The following is a 26671-nucleotide window of genomic DNA, read 5'->3' on the forward strand; positions in this document are numbered from 1 at the left end:
GGATAGATTTAGTTTTGTCCAGGTAGTATCTAAGCTGTCTGTGTAAATTCAAACTGTGCAGTATCCTCTCACTGGGACATTGATGAGAAGGAAAAATGTGGGAAGGTTGATAGACTGATTAAGGGATAACTCAGTAACCATCTTGGGCATAAAGAAGGGATTAGTATGCAAATACATCCTGTCTCTGTGGAAGACTGTGAAAGTGGGATTAGAAGGTAATTGCCACCAGCAGAACAGTTTTCTACATGCAATGCTGCAAGAAAGAATAACCTGTTGGCTCAAATGGGTCAAGGCTAAGTTTCTCCAACACAAAACTGAGATCCCATGGAGGAGGAAATGGCTTCCTTGGCAGTCTAATATGAAGGATGCCTTTAAGGAACAGATTAACTTCTAACCTAGAGGCTAAAGGAGGTGACATAAGCAGACAAGCAGAGATAGCTGAAATGTGGGCTTTTACAGAAGAATAGGACAGCCCACCCTTCATCAGTTCACACAGATAGGACAAAACCACTGAGGCATCCACTGACAGCAGCTGTAAATCCTTTTTGAGACACCAGATGGAAAATCTCTTCCATTTGGAAATGTAGGATTTCCTAGTAGTGGGTTTTCTGGCCTTCTGCATACCTTGAAGCATATCCTCTGGAAATAGGTGTCTAAAGGGAATTAAAACCCCATCGCCCACAGGGCCGTTGACAGCTGTGGATGTACTAGAGTTCCCTTGTCCCGTGTGAGTAGGTCCATTTTGTGGAGCAACTTGTGATGATTGCCCATGGCAAAATGCAGGGGGAGGGGGAACCAGTGCTGCCTTGGCTAAAAGGGAGTCACCAGCAAGATTTTTGGTTGATCCCGCTGAATCTTCAGTAGGACGTTTTGGAGGAGAGGGAAGGGGAGGAATGCATACAGAAACATCCACTTCCAAGAGAATGACACAGCGTCCAACTTACAGGCCAAGGGATGTGGAACCCTGGCACAAAATGTGGGAAGTTGTCTGTTCATGGGGGAGGCAGAGAGATCTATGTGAGGTGCACCCTAAAGATGGACCAAGTCCAGAAACACATCCCTGTGTAACATCCATTTGTGGGATTGGGTCATGGACCTGCTTAACGTGTCTGCCACAACATCGTGAGCTGATGGAAGGTAAACAGCCTGAAGAGAAACTTGACTTTGTAAGGCCTACTCCCAGGCATGTAGGGCTAGTCTGCACAGGAGGTAAGACTTAATTTCCCCTTGCTTGCTGATGTACCACAGGACAGTGGTGTTGTCTGTGAACCACCATAGCACCCCTGGAGTAAGCTTGGGTTTGAAGATTTGTAGGGCAAAAATCAGGGTCCTCTTCTTTTTTATGTTGACATGTTCCTTTGTCTGGGTTGTAGACCAAACATGTCTGACCCTCCAGGATTGCAGAGTTGCACCCCATCCTGTGTCTGAAGCATCCGTGTACACTTCTTGAGAGGGAAGGGGTTGGTGTAGGGAGACCTGGATTTTTCTAAACCCGAAGAATCCTCTAATCCAGTTCCTTTTTAGACAAAGCAGGAGTGGAATAACAAAATCCAGAAGGTGGGAGTGCTGCATCCAAACTGTCCTCGGAAACCACTGAACTTTCCTCATGTGCAAGTTGGCCAAGGGGAGCATGGGAATCTTGGGTGCCATGAACCCTAGGAGACATAGGAAGTCCCCGGCAGTTGGGGATTGAAGGAGTAAGAGGCTCTGAAGTAGGAAGTAAGGAACAACATTTTTTTCTGTGGGCAGAGAGGCTAGCATATTGTCTATTTGGATTCTGCAGCCCAGAAAAATGTGGTCTTGTGAAGAGGTCAGAGAGGACTTCTGATAGTTTATTGTGAAACCTAGACTCTCCAGAAGGGAAATTGTGAAGGAAAGATTCTCTTGAAGAAGGTCCAAGGACTGGGCCAAGATAAGGAGATCATCTACATAAGGGAAGATCTGAATTCCATGTTGTATGCAATAAGCTATGACAGGAGCCAAGCATTTTGTGAAGACCCTTGGTGCTGTAGAGAGACCAAAGGGCAAAGCACAGAACTGAAAATGTAAGGAAGTAACAGAAATGTAAAAATTTCCAGAAATGAGAGTGAATAGGAATGTGAAGGTAGGCTCCTTTGATGTCTAATGGCACCATGAATGCTTGGGGAAGAAGAGTGGGCAAGGTCAACATCCAAAAAGAGAAAACTTTTAGAAAGGTGTTTAAATGGAAAAGGTTCAGGATGGGTCTCCAAGGGCCATTCTTCTTGGGGACCAAAAACATCCTGGAGTAGAATACTTTTCCCCAATTGAGAGGAGGGGACCTCTTGAACTGTTCCCTGAGAGAGAAGAACAGAAATGACCTGAGGGAACAATTCCAATTGTTCTTTTTGTGGTTGTGGGATGCCTCTGAAGGAGTGGAGTGTTTCTCAAACCATGACGTATCCTTTTTGGATGATGGAGAGGACCCAAGACTCCTGGGTGATCCAATTCCAAGCAAGAAGTGAGACAGAAAGACAAAGGGACAGAGGAATGGATGGCTCTGGAGGCAGACAGTCACAGGCTACCAGGCTTGGAGTGGGACTGAAGGGGCTGTTTCTGAGAAGGTGTGGATGGAGCAGACTTTGAAGAAGCTTGTTTCCTGAGGCCTCTCCTACTTTTAGAGGAAGAAGGCATAACTGGTTTCCTAACAAAGGTAGTCTTTGCTGGGTAGTTCCTCTGGAACCTGGGGACAGGAAAAACAAGGATATGTTTAAGATCCTGGAGCTCCTTGCCTTCTTCCTGTAATGATTTGAAAAGGTCTGCAGCCAAGCTACCAAATAAGGCTTGTCTAGAGGGGCAACCATCAGTTTGGTCTTGATGTCATCAGTAAGGGTTGTAACCTGAGCCAAGAATATCTCTTCAGGACCTACCCTGAGGCCACCGTCCTGGCTGAGGCATCTGCAGGATCATAACTGCACTTGATGGAATACCTTACAACCTGGGCAGAGGAGTTGAGGATGGCAGACAATTTAGCCTTGGCAGGAGAATCCTGGAGCTCTGAAAAGAGCTTTCCTGCATCTAACAGGAGAGTCAGAGAGTATTTAGCGATGAGGGTGTGATAATTAACTGCGCTGACGGCCAGAGTGGCAGAGGTATAAACTTTTTTCCCCAGTCTCTCCATTAATTTGCTCTCTATCAGAGGAGAAGAAGAGGACCGTAATTTGAATGCCTTATCAGCTCAGACTGACATGGTAGCTGTGTCTGCAGAAAGGGCTTTGAAGAGAAACTTAAGAGTCCTCGGGTACCTTGTAAAACCTATCAGGACACTTGGGAGCAGGAGGCTGAGAGTCCGGGCATTTAGATGCAGCTGTAAAGGCATCCAGTAAGGCTGGCAGAACCAGGGGAATGCAGAAGAGGATGGAAAATCCTGCTGCAGGAGGTCATAACACCTATTTTGTATGTCCGATACTTGGCAACAGTCCCATTTGAAAAATTCTTTCATTTTCAAAATAGTTTCCCCAAAGGAAATACCCCCTCCAGGAAAATCTGCACCATTAGATTCCTCCTCTGGAGAGGCATAATCCAGTGGGGAAACTATAAGCCAAGGACTTGTCTCCTGAAGATTCCTCATCATCTGAGGAGGTGTCTGCAGATGTCACTTGAAGGGAATGGATGGAGAGAATGCCGGAAAAGGTCCAGAAGAAGGTGAGGGCTGACGCAAGGCCATGAAGGCATTGAACAGGCTTTGTGAAAAAGACTGCCAAACAGGAGCAACATGTTTTGTTTATAGTTTCTTCTTCTTGGGAGCTTCCATGTGATGGAAGGTGGATGAGCCTGATGGCAGAATACACTACATCATGTCCATATGCATATCAACCCACATAGTGATTTGGTTGATGCCACGTGGGCCTTCAGAAATTACCAGTCATGGTTCCTCCCTTTCGCCAGAGTCAGACGCCTGCAATTCCCTCACGGACGTGCTGGTAGACTCCTTCAGGGCTTTTCCTGTGATACCCACTGAAGGGACATCCACTGACTCCAGTATAGCCTCCGGGCCTACATCGGCCTTAGGAGGGATGCCTGGAAGAGAGGGCACAGCAGGAAATTCAGGCCGAGGTTTGTGGCTTTTTTTGATTGTGGCTCATGTGAATGGCCTGATGTAACCTCCATCTCACGTGCTAAATGCTTAAGGCATTGGTTCTCTAAATAAAGCTTAAGAGAAGCTAAATGGCTCCCAAGGGGTTTTGGAATTAATGACTTAGAGATGGTCATGGTCTGGGCCTAGACAGAACAAGCAGAGGTTGTGGGAGTCCTTATGTGTAATCTGCCTTCCACACTGACACGTGCCCTTCCTAGTTGACATGAAATCACCCAAAAAAACAAAGAGTAGCCAAAACTCCTAAGTGGTAGTTATCTGAACCAAGGTTCACGACTAATCTGGCGAGTGAACATCTGCAGCAGGCGACTGAAGAGGTGGCAGAAAAGTTTTGGGGTTGGTACGTACCGATGTCCACTTTATACTTGACGTCTGTTTATGGCCGACGTATGCGAGATGATATGCTGTATCTTACATTAGCATTTAGACTTTTGTATACTGGCTGGATGCAAGAGTCAGCTGGAGGCGAACTCCCTAACGTGATGAATACTGCAGCATATGAATAGAATGACATCTTTTATATCCACTTCAACTACCACCAACTCAACCAGACAGGACCTCTGTTTAATATCTCATCTGAAGGACAGCACATTCAAGAGCGGAGCATTACCAAACATGGCACTACAATACCAGTATTGGAAAATCACTTCAAGTACATCATGTGGGAAGAGAACGTACAGCCTTCTGATCTTCCTGCACCAAAGGCAACTATGCCACCTGTTGAGCCACTGACACAACATAAGTGAACACAGTGCAACACACTAAAGTGTAGTGCTTAAGTTGCTACACACTTGCTTGAAACTGCTTATTCCTTTTAGTCATCAGTGGGTGGTGAGTATCATGGTAGCTCTATGTTACAAGACAGGGGACAAATAGCTTTGGCCACTTGCCATGATCTTCTCTGACAGACCCTCCAACATCCAGGATGCAAAATTAACTGATATCACTGGCAGTACTGTCAGCAATTAGCACGTATGCAGTACTGTCAGCAATTAGCACGTATGCAGTACTGTCAGCAATTAGCACGTATGCAGTACTGTCAGCAATTAGCGTATATGCAGTACTGTCAGTAATTAGCGCATATGCAGTATTATCAGCAATTAGCGCGTATGCAGTACTGTCAGCAATTAGCACGTATGCAGTACTGTCAGCAATTAGCACGTATGCAGTACTGTCAGCAATTAGCACTTATGCAGTACTGTCAGCAATTAGCACGTATGCAGTACTGTCAGCAATTAGCGCGTATGCAGTACTGTCAGCAATTAGCGCGTATGCAGTACTGTCAGCAATTAGCACGTATGCAGTACTGTCAGCAATTAGCACGTATGCAGTACTGTCAGCAATTAGCACGTATGCAGTACTGTCAGCAATTAGCACGTATGCAGTACTGTCAGCAATTAGCGTATATGCAGTACTGTCAGTAATTAGCGCGTATGCAGTACTGTCAGCAATTAGCACGATGCAGTACTGTCAGCAATTAGCGTATGCAGTACTGTCAGCAATTAGCACGTATGCAGTACTGTCAGCAATTAGCACGTATGCAGTACTGTCAGCAATTAGCGTATATGCAGTACTGTCAGCAATTAGCGCGTATGCAGTACTGTCAGCAATTAGCACGTATGCAGTACTGTCAGCAATTAACGTATATGCAGTACTGTCAGCAATTAACGTATATGCAGTACTGTCAGCAATTAGCACGTATGCAGTACTGTCAGCAATTAGCACGTATGCAGTACTGTCAGCAATTAGCACGTATGCAGTACTGTCAGCAATTAGCGTATATGCAGTACTGTCAGCAATTAGCGCGTATGCAGTACTGTCAGCAATTAGCACGTATGCAGTACTGTCAGCAATTAGCGTATATGCAGTACTGTCAGTAATTAGCGCATATGCAGTATTATCAGCAATTAGCGCGTATGCAGTACTGTCAGCAATTAGCACGTATGCAGTACTGTCAGCAATTAGCGTATATGCAGTACTGTCAGTAATTAGCGCATATGCAGTATTATCAGCAATTAGCGCGTATGCAGTACTGTCAGCAATTAGCACGTATGCTACAGCATTTATGGCAAACATTCAAGTTGGACAATCAGAGGGATAAGGCAGGGGGCTATAGATGGGATAGGTTGGGATGCGACTACAATACAAACGGAAAAGGAACTAATGAGTCCTAGACTACATAATTGTAAAGGTCAAGTCGATCTGAGTGTTTAGGCTTATGCACCTGACAAGTCAATTAAAGAGTTGTCAGGTCACCTCATTAGAATAACATTAGCAGTATTCTGTTTAGGAGGGTTTGTAGCCTGCTAAAGTTGTTTTCCTTTGCAGGCCATAAATAGGCATTTACCTATAGGAGGCACTAGGTAAGCTGTTAAAACCATGTGAACCACTGAGATTCCAGGTAGTACTTCTATTAAAGGAAAAGGACACAAAGTGTTAGTCGAGTTCAGTTTCTTTAAAGGCGTTGTATCTTGATAGTTCATGACTTTCTTACCCATGAGCAGCTTGCCCTCCTTATAAACCTAAGTATTTCAAGCCTACTGCCACTATTTCTTTCAATGAAGACTGACCTATACTGGAAACCCCAGCAGCCAGTTGACATACAAACATAGCCCAGGTCCTGCTACTTACTATGCAGAGGTGTCTAACTAACGGATTCCAATTGGAGAGCTTCCCTGGATTGGCTACCTAAACAAAAAACTCCAGGCTGTTGTGTTTTTTGGCTTGCTTTACTTACTGGGGGTTAAATCTCCACTCTATTTAGTTGCGTTAAATGTAGCTTCACTTTGTTCTGCAGTTCCATTTGTCAAAGAACAGTACCTAGGCATTCTGCATGACCAAAATCTCACCTTCATAAACACAGAGAAATTAACACAAAGTACTATCACAGCTCAAAATTTCATACAAAATTAATTTACTCGGCATCAAACCCAGACATTCCCAGCCATAAAACAAACTAATTCCCATATAAAGAATATGGTAGAGCCATCACTGCCCTCTGCCCTTCACAAAACTGCAATCTGCTGTGATTTGCTGAAAATTATAAGCTTTGTTCTCTTCACCTTTCAAGTAAAAATCAACACCGCTGTCTTACAATGAAAAAAAGGAAATGGCTGACAACTGCCACTAAAATTACTCTTCTCCTCAACATTCTCACCTTCGACATACTACCCCCCCACCTTTATAAATTGATAATTAATACCCCTTCATACTCCCTATGAAATTCAAAATCCTTACAATGACCTCCCTATACTCTTGTTACTTGTAACAGATTCTTCTCCAAAACTGCACCAGCAAGCTGGAACTCATTCCGTGAAGATATTAGAAACAATGGCAGCCAAAACAATTGGAGTTCCTTCATAATCATCTAGTGAATGAAAACAAATATGACTGTTTTAGAGACAGAAGTGAACATCTTCCACTCACATCTGTCTTCATAAGTTGCTATTAATTGTAAACATGAACAACTATGTGCCCAGTCAGTCACTGCAATCCACTGATCAAAAACTTCCGCCTGTCTGTAAACCTAGCAAATATGCTAGGTATTACCTGTATTCATAAAAGGTTCCTAAGGCCTGGAACTCCTTTGCTGTATCCAGATCTGTTTGTGTGATTCCTGTGTTTCCTGCTACGCCATCTTCTGTTGGCTGGGACCTACCTGCACTTAGTGGGAGTAAGGGAACTGGTTGGAACTAGTCTGGCATAGGGTGTTTAGCTAAGAGCTCAGGGACAAGGGTTGGGCAATTCCAGTGTTTCTATTTTACTTTCCTTTTTGTGGCATTTAAACCATAGATTTGTGCTTGTTTGCTCATTGCGCACGCCACTGCGCTGTTTTAACCCTTTGCGAGGTATCTCAGATGCATTTTTTCCCTTACCAGCACTCCTGTGTAAGTGAGGACCTCCCTTGCAGCTGCTGTATTGATTTTATCCAGCCATACTCACACCTATAGGTACTCGCCTCAGATAGTACCCACTATACTATCTCTGACCTCTCTTCCACAGATTCTAACAACCATGGATGGACAATTTCCTATGGTACCACTGACTAGTCTGGTTGACATGGGCATCCTCAGACAGTGTAGCAACTGCCTCATGTACACAGACAACCCTCTACTACTACCACCTAGGAACACAATATGTGAGAGATGCAATTACATTAAGAACTTAAAATCCTTGCTGTCCCAATCATAAGCCAGTACATCTGGCATTGAGAAGGTTGTCTACACAAACATTACAAACACCACACATCTAACATCACTCACACCTGTACAACACAGTCCCACATATGCAGAAGTTCTCAACAAAAACATACCTAAACAAGAGAGACCTCCAAGGCAAAAACACACATGCACATCACAACCCACAGAACCAAGCACCATATACAGTTCACAAGCCTGTGTCTAACAGCCTCTAAGGCCCAGGCACAAACCAAACATACTAGTCATAGGAAACTCTATTGTGAGACAAACAGATGTGTCGCTCACCAGGCTAGACAAGGAGAAAGTCAGGTAAATTGTTTGTCAGGTGCTAAAATCTGCCATATCACGCATACACTCAAGTCTCTCAACAATGGGTACTGTTATGACTCTGTCATAGTCCATGTTGGTGTGAATGGTATGAGTGATATGAAGAGAGACATGACTGCGCTCACTGAATGCATGTCCCAGGCAGGTATGTCCCTAGCCTTAAGCAACATCCTACCGTCACCCAGAATAATGCCGCAATATAAACAGAAAATAACTAACAATTGGCTTAGTTTCTGGCGTCGTTCCAAGGGGATCTAGTACTTGACAGCGTGGGAGGACATGTTTGACAGACCATAATGCTTTGTCAGAGATGTCCTTCATCTGTCTCCCCTGGGCTTCAGGCTTCTGGTAAAGGCTCTTGCTTACCCCATAGTGCCTCTTTTAGGCAAAGTCATGAGGACAAAATTACCAAAGTGAAAAATTATTCTAAAGGAAATTTTGAAGGTCATGCTGCTAAACTCTAGGAGCCTTAATATGAAACTGCACTCATTGCAAGCATTCCTCGCCTTGGAAGATGCCGACATTTATGCAGTCACTGAAACCTGGTTCAAAGCTGCGGACAGAACCCCAGCCTTACCAGGTTCATAGGTTGGTACTAGGCTATCGGCCCTAGGGCCTATACAAGCCTAGCCATAACAATTCCCTGGATATTTCTTCCCACAGTATTTACTTCCCTGGACTCCTGTCTAGCAGGGGTGACTGACATGATCCCCAGGGTGAATTTCCTATCTCCCATCCAATCGTCACGGTTCCTTTTGAAGAGGGCCAAGGAGGTGCTCTGCTTGACATGTATGGGCAGTCTATTCCAGAGTATGGGGAGGCTCTGGGTCAGGAACCTACCCCTCCAGCATGTTTTGTTCATTGTGATGGCAAGGTTTAGATCCCTGGAGTGTGTGGCTCTGAGGGATTGGGATTTCTTTAAGTGGAGCATGTCCAACAGCTCAGGGTTTGACATGGCCTTGTATGTTAAGCAGAGATCGCCTCTGAGTAGACAATATGCCACAGAGTATAGCTGGAGTTTTTTTAGATGGTCAGCATAGTGAGGTATTTCTGTGGCCTTTCCAACTGTTGCAGATGTCTTGTGAGGTACATACCAAATGGGACGTTGTACTCTATAATGGGTCTAATGAGGGATGAGTACAGTGGGACAATGACCTCCTTTTTTCTGGATGAAAAGCCCTTAGTGATGAGGTGTGCCACATAGAAGGATTTCCTGACTGTTGTGGCAATGTGGTTATGTGAGACCACTGTCCACCTGTGTCTCTAAGTCTCTCATCACACTTTCGGAGTTTAGTGTACTGCCACCTATGTGGTAATTCATGAGTACATGTTTTTTCCCAAACGGGGTAATTATACATTTCTTGGCATTAAGCTTGAGCCCATGGCTCTGGCACCAAGCATCTGTTTCTGTAAGGCCTTTTTGTAGAATATCCACATTATTTGGGGATTCAATAATGGCTCCCAGTTTGCAGTCATCTACAAACTTTGTTAGCCACAGTCCCTTAGTGTTGTGGCCTGTACTTCAGAGAAGTAGATGCCAAACAAGAGCAGTCCCAGGACTGAACCCTGAGGTACTCCACTTGTCACTTGTCTCGAGCTGGATTTGGAGTCGGCTACTTTTACAGTCTGGGTTCTGTCAGTATGCCAGTTGGCAACCCATCGAGTGACGTACGGATTTATGCCCAACTTAGTAAGTTTATCTATGATTCTAGAGTGGGGGGTGATGTCGAAGGCCTTGACGAGGTCCAGATAGGCTGTGTGGACCGCCTTACCCTCATCCACAGCTCTGGAGACGGATTTGAAGAAGTCAATCAGGTTCACGAACCCACACTGGGTAGGATCCAGTGTTTGAAGGTTGCCAATGTCTTTGTTTATAAGTTCCATGATAATGCGTTCCATGCCCTTGCAGATCAGGCTCGTCAGACTGATGGGACGGTAGTTCCCAGAATCCAAGGTAGATCCCCCCTTGTGGAGTGGGATAACTGTAGCTGTGTGCCACTCAGTGGGCACGAAGCCTGAGGTGAGGCTATGATTAAACATGACACTTAGGTGAGGTGCCAGTTCATTTTGTAGTTCATGTAGTACACAGACCGGGATGTCATCTGGTCCCATGGATGCCGTATTCTTAGCTTTGGAGTGTGTGGTTTCTACCTGTGTGGCCGTGAGTACTGGAATTTGGCAATCTTTTGGTACTGAGATGGGTCCTTTAGGGAGTGAGAGGGGGGTGAAGTTGGCAATAAATCGATCTGCCAGGATTTTGGCAATATCCTTCGGATCAGTATATTTAATGCCACTCTGTTGTAGCTCAGAGCAGATCTGAGCATTGCCATTTAGATTATTGACATAACTACAGAATGCCTTGTGGTTGTCTTTGGAATCTTTGGCAAGTTTATTTTCTTAACTAGCTTTGGAGGATTTTATGAGGGATCTCAGCTTCTTACTGAGGCTGGTAAGGGAGTTTTTTGCATCCTGGGACTTTCCTCTTTTCTGCAACAGTTTCTTCCTTCTGTTGTATAGCTTGTTTATGGCAGGGGACCACCAGATTGGCTTCCTTTTTTTGCAGGAGAGCATCTTGGTTCTATATGGGATGGCACGATTCATGCACAAGTCGATGTGCTCATACAGCGCCTTACTGTAGGATTCAACAGTCCTTTCAGATCCCGTCTGCATGGGTGTCATGAAGTTTGTCATTTCTGACTTGAGTAGCATGAAGTTGGCTTAGGAGAAGTTTTTTACGGAGGTTTCTTTACTGGGGGGTGGGGATGGGATGTGAATGTCAAGGGTGACTTGCTTATGGTCAGACCTGACCAATGAGGGGGTGACTACTGGTGTGGAGCATCTCCAATGTTGGTAATGACCAGGTCTAGGATATTGGAGCTCCCTGGTGGGACAATGGATTTGATGATCCAGGGCGTTGGAATTTATGAATTCCAAGAACCGTTGGGAAAAGGTGTTGGTACCCTAGTAGTTTTCCCAGTTAATGGCAGGGTAGTTGAAATCACCCAGTATTAGGGTGTTTGGTTGTACCTTAATATTTTCCAGTATGTTTAGAAAGGTGTAGGGAGAATCTTGGGGCATGGTGGGGGATCTGTAGCAAGCTACAATTTGGATTGCAGTCTTACCTAGTGTTAGTTGCACCTGGAGAATTTCAGATGCAGTGTGTTGGGCAACTAGCCTGGAGGTGTGAACATCCTTGGTGAATATGGACACTCCTCCGCCTTTAGTGTTTCGGTCTTGGTTTGGTGGCCGAAAAGTGTGGCAAGAGTTGTAACCTGGTATTGCAGGGGTGCTCTCTGGAGACTTGAACCAGGTCTCAGTTACTGCACAGATATCAATGTTCTCCATTTTTAGGAGTGCCTCGAGAAAGTGCATTTTGAGGTTTAGACTCTAGCATTGAGTAGCATTACCTTCAGATTTTGCATGCTTGTATCTGTTATGGTGGTGGTTTTGTCTATTAAACCTTGCCTAAAAAGGCACTATAGTGGTGGCAAGAGCTTTAGCCAGTAACCTGAATCCCAGGGGTGACAAGTGCAGACCATCTTTGGCAAAGCATCGTGGTTTGACGATCATGTCTTCCCAGGCAGACAGATACTGGATCCCCTTTGAATGACACCAGAAGCTTAGCCAATTGTTGAATTCAATCATTTTGTCCTTATACTGTGGTATCATTCTGGGCGAAGGCAGGATGCTACTCAGGGCTAGGGTCATACTTGCCTGGGCCACATGATCTGAGAGCTCTTCCATGTCTCTTTTCATGTAGTTCAGGGAGGTACGTCTCAAATCATTCATTCCAACATGGACAATATCAGAGTCATATTTGTACTTGTTGTGGAGTGACCTGAGTGCATGTGTTATGTGGCGGATCCTGGCACCCGACAGGCAGCTGACTGTAATTTTCTCCTTGTTCAGCCTGGTGAGTGAGACATCACTGTGTCTTGACAATAGAGTCATCTATGACTTGAAGTGTTGGGTACATTGTCTTGCCTTAGGGGCTGTTGTTCGGTGGCACACTGGTGTTGTGAACTATGTGTCACTTTGGTTGTGACAGGTGTTTGTTTGCGTTTCAGCTTCGGAGGTCTTTGTTGCTTGGGCAGGTTAATGTTAAGGGCCTCCGCATATGTGGGTTTAGTGTTGCTATGTGTGGGTGTTGATGGTGTGGGTTTTGAAGGGCTATGTGTTGCTTGAGGTATAGTGCAAGTTTTAACCTTCTCCTCTTAACTGTCTAGCACAATCTTGGCTGGAGAGAGCTTTGCTTCCAGTTTGGCTATGTAAGTGCATCTCGCACAGGTTGTAGTGTTGGGTGGTAGGAGGAGAGGGTTGTCTGTGTACATGAAGCAGTTGCTGCATTGCCCCAGTATGCCCAAATTCATCAGGTGGACAGAAGAAATAACCAGAAGCTGACCCTTGGACATGCCTGTTTAGGTGCTTTTTTTGTAAAGTACAAGAGCTGTTTTCCCTTACCTTTGCAAGGTACTTTGCAATTATAGGCTGTAGGCTGTTTAGTGCCTACAATTAATTTCTCCTTATTGACAAGGAGAGTTGAGTGCTTGTATCAGTTTAAGGCTTCCTAGTGCTTTCCAGCAGGTTCTAGAGCAAGTGCTAGTCACAGGGGTTCAGATTTTAGTGCTACTACTGAGAAACCAGCCAGTTCTAAGGGAAAATTTGAAGAGCAGACTTTCTGGCACCTGGAATAGTTTAACCGTAGCCCCATGGTGCTGCACGGTGTGAAAAATGTGCAAACATACGTGTTTTTAACCCAGAAGTTGAAAGGGATAGAAATCAGCCCAAAAAGGCTAATAAAATTACAATTTCAGAGCTGGAAACCACTCCTCTAGCGTTAGATAGGCAGTACAATGCTCACCAGTCCCACTGGTAAGCAGTAGGACTTCCCTCTACCACAGCAAGGTCTGGATAGCTCTGAACTCAGAAAATAAAGTCCTGAGACAAGCAATGCCTGGGATCTGGACTGGCTAGGAAAGGTGAGAAACGAGCAAACAAGATAGTATTATTTTTTTTTTTTTTTGGGTTGAAACAGGCTAAACCATGCAATATTACAGTAAATAAACACAGAAAAGGCTAACACACTTGAGTCTGTAGCCATAGCTCTCAACCATCCATGTCCAAAATGAGGAACACTAGCCCTCATAATGTGGAACAAATGGGCAAAATGTGGAACACATACTAATGGATTACTAACACAACTTCAACTAGGAAGGTCATAGGAGGGTTAAAATATGCTGGTTTTACATATAAAGAATATCTTTTAATGAATTAATATGATTAATTTCTATTTACAATGGATTTCACTTAAACAAATTCATAACACAATGTGTGACAGTCTTTCAATGTTGAACTTTGAGGGAACTTCGAGGAACATGAACTTTTTAAGACCCCAAATGAGGTACGTTCCTCGTAATGAGGTACACTTAAAAGGTATGTCTGTAGCCCTAAACAGTAAATGCAATTAAAACTCTACAAAATTAGCAATTTAAAACTTTTTAAATGAAGCAAGGCAAGTGCACAACTGAAAAACGATTTAAGAGGCAGTAATACAGCAGAATAAGTAGCTGGTCTACATATACAGAGAAGTCTATATATACAGAAAAGCAGCTAAAACACACAAACAATTCAGATGCAGTGCAACCTAGAGCACTTGAGTTGTAGCAATATTAAGGCAAATACAGTTTTAATAAATGCACTAAAATATATTCTATATTTCCAAAATGTTTGAGAAGCACAGTCAGAACACAAGGAGATTCAGGCAATTTTTTTTTTTTTTTTTTTAAAGAAAGGGAGAAAGGCGAAACAGAAGGAAAGAAAATAACTGGGCTGGCCTTCTCAGATGTTCTCTGTATTAGATAGAATGAGCTAATGACACTTGACTGGGAGGAGTGTTCCAGATCAAATTTACAGTAGGGGCGGGCAACTGCAAAGCCACCAAATATAACAAGACACCAACAGGGAGGTAGGGTGGAGAACAATGCTAAAGCTATTAGCCTACACTCTTTTAGACAATAAACACTACAGAAATCTTTATCACAGCAGTGAGCCACAAAATGAAAGTTTTTAAACTACTATACTTTCAGACCCCAAACGGAGGGCTACAAAGCCAAAGGAGGTGGAGTTTCAATATTTATCACAGACATACACATCTCCAGGCTGGTCAAACAGTATGATGCACAGGAGACACTCCAAGTGCAGTTAACTGTTGACAAAACACCTATTTGAATTATAGCTAGTTACAGCCCCCAGCCATGACTCAGGACACCCACTCCACCTATCTGGACTTAGTTGAATCCATCAAGATTCAACACTCTACCCTGATCTTGGGTGACTTTAACTACTCAACCACAGAGTGGAAGACCTATTTTAGCCCAAACACGAATGCCCAGAGATTCCTCGACCTCATCAATGCCAATGCATTGGATCAGCTGGTCAACACCCCCATGAAAGGTGAAAATATCCTGGACCTGGTACTAACCAACATGAGGAGCCAGTGTAGCACCCCCTTCAGTGTCATCCTCGTTGGTAAGATCCGACCATAAAGTAATCACTTTTGAAGTCACCATCACCCCCACCCCTCCCTTGCCAGGGTCAAGCAAAAAAAAACTTTTCCAAAGCTGACTACAACCTCCTGAGAGCAGGTATAAGCAGCTTTACAGCCACCATCCCATCAGTTGGAACTAGCACTAGTGTCCAAGTCTACATCAAAAAACTATATGACCACCTACATAGCTGCATGGACTCAGCAATACCTGACAGGACCAAATCATCTTCCTCAAGGAAGAGTAAACCTGTCCGGTGGACAGCAGCAATAAACAAACTCTATAATAAAAGGAAAAAATTGCTGTCCAGGACCAAGAAGGAGCAGGTGCCAAGTTGGAAGCAATCTCTCCTTTGTCTGAAAAAGCAAATAAGATCACTGGTGAAATCCTCTAAGGCTAACTTCGTGTCCAAATTGGCCACATTCACTAAAGACAATCACAAGGCCTTTTTCACATATGTCCACAATCTCAAAGGTTAACACCCAAATCTGCTCCGAACTGCTGGTCAAGAATACCAATTACACAAATGCCACAGCTATAGCCAATCTGCTGGAAGATGGGCTCAGTGAAAGCTTCATCCACTCATCAGTAAACCAGGATATCCCCAGCACCTGCTCCCCTCCCCTTATCACCAAGGAGCAGGTCTTTAATGCCCTCTCAAAGGCAAAAAATACAGCCTCCATGGGACCCTACAACATCCCTGGCTGCATCCTACATGAACTCAGGCATGAGCTCTCAGCATCATTAGGCACCCTATTCAACCAAAGCCTGAGCACTGGCTTCGGCCCAGCCAAATGTAGGACAGCCACTGTCATCCCTCTACAGAAACGTGGAGCGTCCACCGACCCAAGCAATTACAGGCCCATCAGACTAACTATCCTGATTTGCAAGGCCATGGAACACATTATCATGGACCTTATAAACAAGGAGATTGGCAACCTCTAAACGCTTGACCCCAAACAGTTTGGTTTTGTCAAAGGGAAATCATGCCTGTTAAACTTGGTCGATTTCTTCAAAACAGTTACCAATGCCATGGACGATGGGAAGAATGTGCACACTGCCTACCTTGACCTGGCCAAAGCCTTTGACACTGTTCCTCACTTGGGCATAATAGATAAACTCTCTCAACTAGGCATCAATTCATATGTTACCAGATGAGTAGCTAACTGGATCACTGATAGAACCCACTCAGTTAAAATAGGGGAAGCCATGTCTAGTAGTAGACCCATTACAAGTGGCGTACCCCAAGGATTGGTTTTGGGGTCTCTACTGTTTGGGATATACTTTTCTGAGGTGCAAGCCAAAACCAGTGGTCTGTAGCTGACCAAGTTTGCAGATGACTACAAGCTGGGCATTGTCTTAAATTGCCCTAGTGATGTGAACATCCTCCAAGAGGGCCTTACCCAAACTAATGATTGGTGTCAGAAGCATGGCCTCAAACTGAATGCCAAGAAATGAATCATTATCCCCTTTTGGGAAAATGGCGTCCCCACTAATTATCACAACAACAACAATGTACTAAGCACGCAATCAGTCGTGAGTGACTTGGGCACCCAGGTTGATAGCAACCTGACTTTTGACCTCCACATTGCCTCTGTTGTACGGAAGGCTTTCTACATGGCCCACCTCATAAGTAAGGGTATTTCCTCCAGGAACAAGGAGGTCATAACAACCCTGTACTCCTTCCTTATCAGATCCATTATTGAGTACAATGCCCTCTTTGGTATGTACCTTGCCAAGCACATGCAGCAGCTGGAGAGACCTCAGAGGTTCCTGATCAGGAAAATCCAGTGTCTCAAACACCTGTCCTATACAGATAGGCTAACAGCCCTGTCCCTCTACTCAGTATCATACAGACTGCTCAGAGGTGACATGTGTCTGGCATACAAGACTGCCTCAGACCCAGTCTTAATGCAGTTGCTGCATATCTGTAAGTCAAACTCCACTTGTGCAACCCTCACACAAAGCCTCAACCTGGTCTGTGACATTAATAGAACTTGTTGGCTGGATAGATTTGTTTCCCAAAGCCTTCCCCATCTGTGGAAGAGACTCCCTCTCCATGTCAAGTAGAGTACCTCACTAGCCCTCTTTAAGAGGAATCTGGATTACTGGATGGGAAACAAAAAATACACCCCTGGGATCCTAACTGTGTCCCTGCTAGAGAGGGAAAGGAGGTTCTGACTTTGTGGCAACATGAGCGAAATTCTTGGCTAGGTTTACAAGGGCCTCCAGGCCAATAGCCTAGTGTCGTCCTATGAATCTACGAACTTATGTTTACTACCACTCTGCATAGCAATTGCCATCTTCGTCATGTTGCACTATGGAAGGTCAGTCAGCTAGCTAGAAGTCCCTCACTCTCTTGTTATCTGACAGCTAAAAAATGGCCCATCATATTCTTTCCTCTTCCAAAAAGGGTGCATAGCCCTGCAACTCAGAAAGACACACTGACGGTATAAATCTACATGCAATCTTAGCAATTCATTAAGTGTCACATAAACTAATCAAAGCAAACCACCATCATAGGGACTCTTTTTATTTGGTATGTGTTCCCAAACTCTAGACTAATGTACTTGTGATGCCAGATTAATTCTTGAAGAACATAATTTCAAAAATGCAATCAAGTTCTTCTTCCATACTAATGTATAATGGCAACGTAAGCATTCCTTTTTGACTACTCCCAACTAATCTAGTTTTCTGCAAATAATTCTTAAACATCCCTAACATTTAAACTGTCTGTATAGCAACACCTTTCTTCTTCTAGGGACCTACAAGCTCCACGAATAAGAACCTTTTCATGCCTTTACTCTACTCTCTTCCCATGAAAGAAAAGCCAGGCAATTTTCTTCTACCCTCCCCCACCCCTCCCCCCTTACCTAGTAAACTCTACCGGCTGCACAATGCAAGTATGGATGAATGAAAATGGTCCTACATCAAATTTTAGACTTACATTTTCCTTCGGGTGTTATTCTATACCAATATACAGATGTTATTAGGAATCTAGCTAAACTTTGTACTATCATATCTGTTTACAATCTTCTATTAGAGGTTTTCTTCCCTGGGACTCTGTTGTAATTGGGATCCAGGTAACAAAGGTAAACGAGTGAAAGGATGACTAAAAATTATGCACTTACCATAACAACTGATTAGGATCATGCTTTGTAACAATCAGGACTACGGCTACAAGCATTAGGACGACTTGGTGGGGAAAACTTTCCCATGCAGACAAGAACCCTTACCTCATCCCATGATGCACTGTGGTGCCTAGTCTCTGCAGATCTAAAATTAACCACATGAATCTGAATACTAAATGACACACAAAGCCTTTTCTCTAAGGAGGGGGAAGGTGGTGTGGATAGGGTACTGACGGCAGACCTGTTCTTCCACACTTTCCACAACGGTAAGTACATAGATCGTACACCTGGTAACGGTCAAGTCCATCCTCCGTAACAATCAGAACATTGCTTGGGTGGTGCAGAGTGAGAGAGTGATATGCTTGCAGGCTGATATACATCCCAGACTTTGAAAAACCTGAAAACTGATGCTTAAAGCCTTGGATGTTATCTAGGAGAGAACTCCCCAACTTCATTTTTATGCTCAAATAGTGGACCTTGTGTAAGCTACAGGAGGACCACCCAACCAATTGTTAAGAGCCAAAAGGCAGTTTCTAATATAGGATCTCACGGACAAGCAAGCCGTGTGTGTGGTCTGGTTGCTTCAAACCTCTTGTCTCCAACAGACAACTGGACATCAATTTGATATAGAATATCAAAAATACTACTGAACTGAAGCAAAATGGTCTCAGTAAATCATGAAGCTATACAAAGTCTGAGAGAAACAGTGCTTTAATTCAATCCACTGCTTCACTAAGTGGCCTACGGCTGCAGAAGTTACAGGAATGGGTCAGGAGACGCAGGACAATTATGCATAAGTTGCAGCTTAAAATGGATGACCTAGGTGACAGGAAGAGATGGAACAACTTTAAGATTTGCTGTTGCTGGCTTAACTCATTACAGCCAGGTGCAGCCTGTAGGTGTTTCTTCATTTATATCCTATTGACGCCTCTAGGCGTCCAATATTGCTTATTTATATTTGCATTAATAATTTCAAAACCATGCTGCTTATAAAGTATTAAAACATTTCATCTTAAAGCTTGGACTATGGGAAACACAGCTGTACAGATATTTCAATGCTGTCTGATGCAAGTAAAGAAAAATTGATTTTTGTGCATATAATATTTATTTGCAGTGTCAAATTCCATGTCTTTCTAAATATTTCAACAACCAAACAGCAAAGACTGAATTGCTTAGCCTTGTATGAAAGATCTCAGCTGAACAAAATTCTGCTGACAATGTGTGTGTGTAACTTGAGTGGTTGCTGAGACATTGTAAACTGCATACAAATATTATAAATTTAAGTTACTATATTTACTACGACTGATAAAAATGGTTTAAAACCTAGAACCTAAAGAATACTACCACTATAAAATAGTTTTGTGATAGAGTTTGACATTTACACTTCTTTAGTAACCCTTGTGGTTCCAGAGCTGTAAACATTTGTTTGAAATGTGAAAACATGGTCTGATTCAATCAAAAAGTTTAGGCTCCTCCAACTGGAAGTTATGGAACAATCTTCCAAAGCTCCATGGGATGGAATGAGTAAAAGGAAGGTGCCGAGTCAACTGATGTAGTAGTCTGCTTGCACAAACTCCTTAAAGCCCTAAACCTCATGGTCATTGCTAATATGGAATGCAAACACAGATCCTTAAAACCCCTGTACTAACCGACAACTGTCACTAGCCCAGCATTTTCACGGAGATGAACACATTTGTGAGACGCTACAAAGGAAGAAAATGAATCCCAAGTATTAAACTAAAAACTTGTTCCAAGTATTAAACTAAAAATATGCAGTTACTAAATGCTGCAAAGAAGGAGTATTTCTAAGTATTAGAACAATCTGTTAAGCCTCTTCCAGAATTACTCAGTGGATATAACGGAAAGAAGAAGCTGTGCTTATGCGGGACAACTATGTTATAAGATTAGGATTGGTGCCATGTTTAAATATCCCATTGCATCAGCGATCAAATGGCAAAGAGAAACAAGTCATTCACTACTCCAGGGAAAGCATGATCGGCCTGCAGTCAGTGATCAAATCTGAAATTCTACCAAAAACACCAAAATGCACCAGGGAGACAGAGTTTTTAAGCGTAGCTGAAGTTTAATATTCACTATTCCTCCCAAAGACTTCCTGATTTTGTAATTTCTGAAGAGCATATTAAAGTCTTGCAGTTAGGGCTTAATTTTCAGCCCAGCAGGAAGGCCAGTGTTACAAAAACTTTGATAGAACAGAAGCTGTACACTCGTAAGTTAAACTAAAAGTATATTTTGAATGATGTTGGGTACAGTAATTATAATTTTTTGTTAAAGCCATCCACCTTTAATCATACTTTGGTTCACACTGTTAAGGCCTTTGAGGCTTTCTGTGAAAAGGATATTAGAAGTTTGTTACAAAACCAACACAGGAAAATGTATTACAATTTGAACTTTAAGGAGAAGAAAGCTTTGAATGAACTTATTGCAAGGAAAGATCTAAGGTTCATGAAGGCCGATAAGAGTGGGGCTATTGTCATTATGAATACAGTTGATTATACAGAAGCTATGGAACCTATGTCAGCAAATTCATTTGAGTACAGCAAAGTTATGAAATTTGAAGTCAACAAAAGTTATGTTTTCATTCATAGTACATTATATGTTTTGTTCATGAATGTTGAAATTACTAGTGAAGTGTATGATTTTCTGTGTGTAGATAATCCTAAGGTGGGTGTGATGTTTGGAATTCCCAAGCTTCATAAAAGTATTGAAAAAACACCATTTAGACCTATTATTTCAGCTTCAGGTAGCTGCACTGATTGTATTTCTATGTATCTGGATTCAGTGTTGAAACCATTAGTCAAACAACTTCCATCTTATATAGCTGATTCATGGGATTTTTTGGACCACTTAAGGTCCTTTATCTCTTCTTCAGATTTAATTTTTGATAGATTATAGATGTTCATTGTCGATGATGTCTCCTTGTTCACTTGTATCCCTCAAGAAATTGGGATTGAATATATAAGATGGTTTAAGGGGAAACACAGGTTTGGATAATCAGATTATTGCCTGTACTGCCTTGTTAGATTTATTATTGGATAATAATAAGAAGTTATGTTCTTACCATAACATTCCATGTGGAGTGTTCATCTCGCCTTTGTTCTTACACACGGGTTCGGAGCCGATCCTCGGCTCCGAGTCGGCCGCATAGCAAAGCTCTGTATCTTAGAGAAGTTCGAGACCAGGCTATATCCCACAATCCTCCCTGCCATTACTCAGATCTAGTTTGCAATCAAACCAGACTAACAATAACCCTGAGGTGCTAAGGCTACATACTGCCACAAAAATTCAGGGACACCATCTCACTGACAAATTAACTAAAGGGTAACGAAATATACCCGGAAGAGGTAAAGACATGTGGACCAGACTCTAGTCCTACTCGTTCTTCCAAACACGTGAGGGAGGGAAGGGGGGGAATGTAAGAACAAAGGCGAGATGAACACTCCACAAGGAACGTTATGGTAAGAACATAACTTCTTTATGTGAGAGTGTTCAATCTCGCCGTTTGCTCTTACACACGGGTAGCGTCCCTAGCTCCGTCACCCTGAGTGACTCATGGAAGAACGTTCCTGAGCACAGTGGAACCAAAAGATGTCCTGTCTTTGGAGGCTTTGTCAACCCTATAATGAGCGATGAAAGTATGTGGTTTAGACCACGTGGCTGCTGCACAAATCGTGTCCAAAGGCAGGTGAGCTGCATGAGCCAAGGAAGTGGAGATGGACTTAGTAGAATGGCCTTTTGGTTTGGTGGGCAAGGCCTGATTTGACTTGGAATACACAAAGGCTATACAATCAGTAAGCCATTTAGAAAGCGTACGTTTTGTAACTGCCATGCCCTTTTATTGTCTGCAAATGCAACAAAAAGTTGATCTGTTTTTCTGTAGTCTTTAGTCCTGTCTAAATAAAATCTGAGCTGTCTGTGGACATCTAACTTGTGCAACATATATTCCAACTTGCTGGTATGGTTCTTGAAGAAAGTAGGGAGTTCAATGAACTGATTAATATTTATGACAGAACATACCTTAGGAAGGAAGGACGGATTTGTTCGTAAAGAAACTCTATCTGGGTGAAAAATTAAGTAAGGCGGTTTAATTAACAGTGCTTGCAGCTCTGACACTCTCCGAGCTGAAGTAACCGCTACAAGAAAAAGAGTCTTCCATGACAGAAACTTCAGGAGGCAAGAAGAGGCTGGTTCGAAGGGTGGTAACATTAGTTGTGACAACAACAAATTTAAATTCCATGGGAATAAAGGGTCTCTGACGGGCGGTCGAAGATGGAAGGAACCTTTCATAAAAGCCTTACAAAGCCTGTGGGACACAATAGAAGAACCGTCCTCACCAACATGGAAGTTGGATATGGCAGCCAACTGCACTCTTAGTGTGGAAGTAGAGGCTCCTTCGTGGAAAAGGATGGAAAGAAATTCTAGAACTTCATGTAAAGGAGCAACCAACACAAAGCGTTTCCATTTACTCTTGTAGAGTTTTGTGGTGGAAGCCTTATGAGAGGCAACCAAAATGCGCTGAACTGCCGGAGAAAGTAGATCAGACCTGGCTAGGCGGGGAAGTGGAGCAGCCAAGTTGCTAGTTTGAGGGATAGAAGAGACGGGTGAGGAACTCCCGACGAATGTGTCAGTAGATCTGGTACCGGGTCCAGGATCCAAGGTTTCTCTGTTTGATGGGCTCGAAGAAAGGGGAACCATATCTGTCGAGGCCAGAATGGGGCTATGAGTATAATTGTCCTTTCCAGATTCATGGCTTTCTGAAGAAATTTGGGAATCAAGGGGGTAGGTGGGAATGCATATAGGAGACCCGGGGGCCAATCGTGTATCAGTGCGTCCCTGGGGACATCCCCTGGAGGGGGTAGAAGGGCAAAATAGCTTCTGCATTTGGTATTCATCGGGGAGGCGAATAGATCGCAGCAAGGCTGGCCCCATTTGCGGAAAATTCTTTCCGCCACTTGTAGTTTGAGGGACCACTCGTGAGGTAACAGGATGGCTCTGCTCAACCTGTCCGCAATGACGTTGGATGACCCGGGATGTGCGTTGCTATCAGAAAGCGACCCGTGGACTCTGCCCATTGCCACATTCTCATGGCCTCTCTGCATAATGGGTAAGATCTGGTTCCCCCTTGTTTGTTTATGTACCAGACTACAGACATGTTGTCTGTCTGAACTGCTACTGTTCCTAGAGGTAGGAGGGTTTGAAAGTGTTGCAACGCCAAGAACACCGCCCTCATTTCCAGAACATTTATGTGCAGGTTGTACTCCATGTTGGACCATTCCTCTTGGACTGTTCTTCCCTGAAAAAGTCCCCCCCACACTATCAGGGAAGCGTCCGTGGTTATAGTGGCCGTCGGATTTGGTAGAACAAATGGACGACCCATAGTGAGATCCTGGCTGGACACCCACCATGAGAGGTCTCGCTTGCAAGAATCTGTTATCAGAATCTCGTACGTTAGGGGTAACTGCTGCAACGACCACTGCGTGAACAGCAGCCATTGGAGGATCCTCATGTGCAATCTTCCCATGGGAATCGCAATCAGGGACGCTGCCATGAGTCCCAAAACCTTCAACACCAATTTGGCCGGGGCTTTCCTGCATTGCAGCAGAAGAAGAACCTGTTCCTTGAGGGATGAAGCCCTTACTTGAGGGAGCTTTACCAATGTTAAGCGCGTATCTAGGTCCGCTCCGATGAATGAAATATGCTGTGAGGGCAGTAAGACAGATTTTTTGAAGTTTATGGAAATCCCTAGGTGGGAACAAAGGTTGACTGTATAGTTACTTGCTTGTATGAGGAGACGCTCGGTGGTGGTGGTGAGGAGCCAGTCGTCCAGATAGGGAAACACCCGGAATCCTAGACATCTCAAGTGAGACGCTACCACTGCCATGCATTTGGTGAATACCCTGGGGGCTGAGGTGAGCCCAAAGGGCAGGGCTCGAAATTGAAAATGACTGGCTCCCAGCCGGAAGCGCAGGTGATCTCTGGACGTTCTGGCCATCTTGATGTGGTAGTACGCGTCCTTGAGATCTATCAAGCACATCCAGTCGTCCTTCTGCAAAAATGGAAGGATCGATTGAAGCGTGACCATCCGGAACTTTTCCTTCTTCATGAAGGTATTGAGATTGCTGAGATCCAAAATGGGTCTCCAGTCCCCTGTCTTTTTTGGAACTAAAAAGAACCTTGAGTAAGTTCCGGATCCTTTTTGGTCCGCCGGGACTGGCTGAATGACTCTTTTTTTGAGCAGCTTTGAAATTTCTATTGCTGCTTGGCCTCGCAGACGGGGTGGCACATCTGGAGATCTTCTTTGTTGGGGTGGAGTTGACATAAGGGGTATTTTGTATCCTCTGGTTACAATGCTTTTTACCCAGGAGTCTGAGGTGAGAGTTTGCCAGGCCTGTGGGTATAAAGCCAAGCGACCCCCGAATGCCTCCAGAGCAGGGCAGTCGGGCCCCCATTCAGGAGTGCTGGAAAGGCTTACCAGGGATAGTGTCCCTGTCGCCTTGGTTCTGCAGACCCCCTCTGCCGCCAGGGCGGCGTCTTCCATGTCTGCCCCCCCCTCTGCCTCTGGGGGGGGGTCACTCTGTGTGGCCTGGAAAGATCCCTGAGTTCTACAGAACCACATTTTTCCGCCTCGTTGCCCTTTGGGGTACGGTCTGGATGGAACGGAAAAACGGACTCCGACAGCAGACAGAGTCTTTCCTTCCTGCTCACACCAAGTTAATGTCTCTTTCACTTTGGGCCCAAAAAGAGTGGCACCATCAAAGGCGTTGGCGAAGAAGACTTGAAGGCTTCCATAAAGAGCACAGCCGCATCCAGGATTGTCTTCGTAGAGCAATCGCTGAAGCTGCGGCCCTACTCGACCCTTCAGCCGCATACGAGATGAGCCTCATGGACGAGTTCACTACGGAGGTAAGGGTGTTAAGTTGTGCTGTTACCTTATCTGAAACAGCAGCATCTGTGTTACCCTGGAGGGTATCTCTCAGCTCCTTGATGAGATCCCTCTGTAGTCGTGTAAAATGTGTCAAATAGTTTAGCGAGCATGGAAAAAGTCACTGAACTAAAATGCGCTTCCGTATCTGTCCATAGTCCTAGAATCCTTATTAGGAGGATGAACAGAAGAGGAAGACTCCGACATCTCCTTTTTAGTGGCTGCGGCCACCACCATAGCGTCAACCGGGACTCCTTTTGTGAGAAAGGTCTTGTCCTGGGGAGCGGTAATAAATTTACTTGGTTTTCGAGGGACCGGTTCCACTGTGTCCGGTGTCTCCCACGCCCTTCGAGCAATCAAATCCATTAACTCATCGAAGGGCGGAGTAACCCAGGAGGTAGAAGGATGAGCACCAAATGCCTTCAGCAACACCGACTCGTCCTCAGTGGGGGCTAGGGACTGCCAATCACCCCTCTGTTTTAATATCTCCAAGATGTCCGCAAATGAGACATCCTCGGAGGGGGATTTTGGGGACCCCTCTGACTCATCCAAGTCAGTGTCAGAAGTTAGAGATTCCTGTGGGGAGTCTAAGTGCCTCCTCTTGCACAATCTTTTCCTCGGGACCTCATCAGAGGGAGATTCCGGTGAGGCCTCCGAGGAACAGGGGGCATCCTCTAGGGATGGCTGAGACAATGGTGCTCCACGCTTTGGATGTGTCGTGGGAACAGAAACAGAGAGCGGCTCCTTAAGGGAGGGAGAAGACGCGTCCGATGAAGTGGTTGTCTGTGTAGACAAAACCTTCCTCATAAGGTCAAAAACCCCTGAACCTCGGGTCGAGGACTCCCCCGGTTCCGAAGAACATGGAAGAATCCGAGACACGGGGCCCATGGGTCTCGACCCCGAGGACGGAGCCGAGCCGATCTGCGCCGAGGCCCAAGAGGGAGAGTTGGAACCAAAAGGTCGGTACGACTCTCGGTCCCGGAACCAAGGAGAGATCGTCGACTCCGCGACTCACCTATCGGTTCCGATGGAGTCGAGGTAAATGGTGTCGATCGTGCAATGGACGGTTTCGGCACCGAGGGCTCCACTATCATTGGCTCATCCTCTTCCGGCTCCGAAGACTGGATGGGTCTTGAAGGAGGACCTGTTGGAAATAAAGGAAGGCCTTCTAGTTTCGACACCAACTGGGAGGAAACTGCAATCAATTTGGAAAGGGCCGTGTTCTCCATAAGTTTCTGCACGACACGATCCACATCAGTATCAGATAATGGTCTGGAAGATCGGGTCGAAGGGGCCGAAGATGGCACCGACTGAAGAATAGACGGTGGCGGTAGTTCCGACACCGGTTCCAAGACCTGGGGCTCAGTGAGAGACAAACGTTCACGCTCGGCCCGAAGTCTGTGGAACCGGCAAAC

The 26671-nt window shown here is 44.5% G+C and overlaps 1 protein-coding gene across 3 annotated transcripts in view; it reads right to left on the minus strand.

Annotated features, from left to right (window-relative positions):
* The window catches only part of MTHFSD (methenyltetrahydrofolate synthetase domain containing), a 601324-nt gene that overhangs the window by 116141 nt on the left and 458512 nt on the right, over positions 1-26671 (minus strand). The gene's annotated exons all lie outside the window — the stretch shown is intronic.

This window comes from Protopterus annectens, chromosome 8.part1 (assembly GCF_019279795.1).
Source record: "Protopterus annectens isolate FY-2018-M chromosome 8.part1, PAN1.0, whole genome shotgun sequence".
NCBI lineage: Eukaryota > Metazoa > Chordata > Ceratodontiformes > Protopteridae > Protopterus > Protopterus annectens.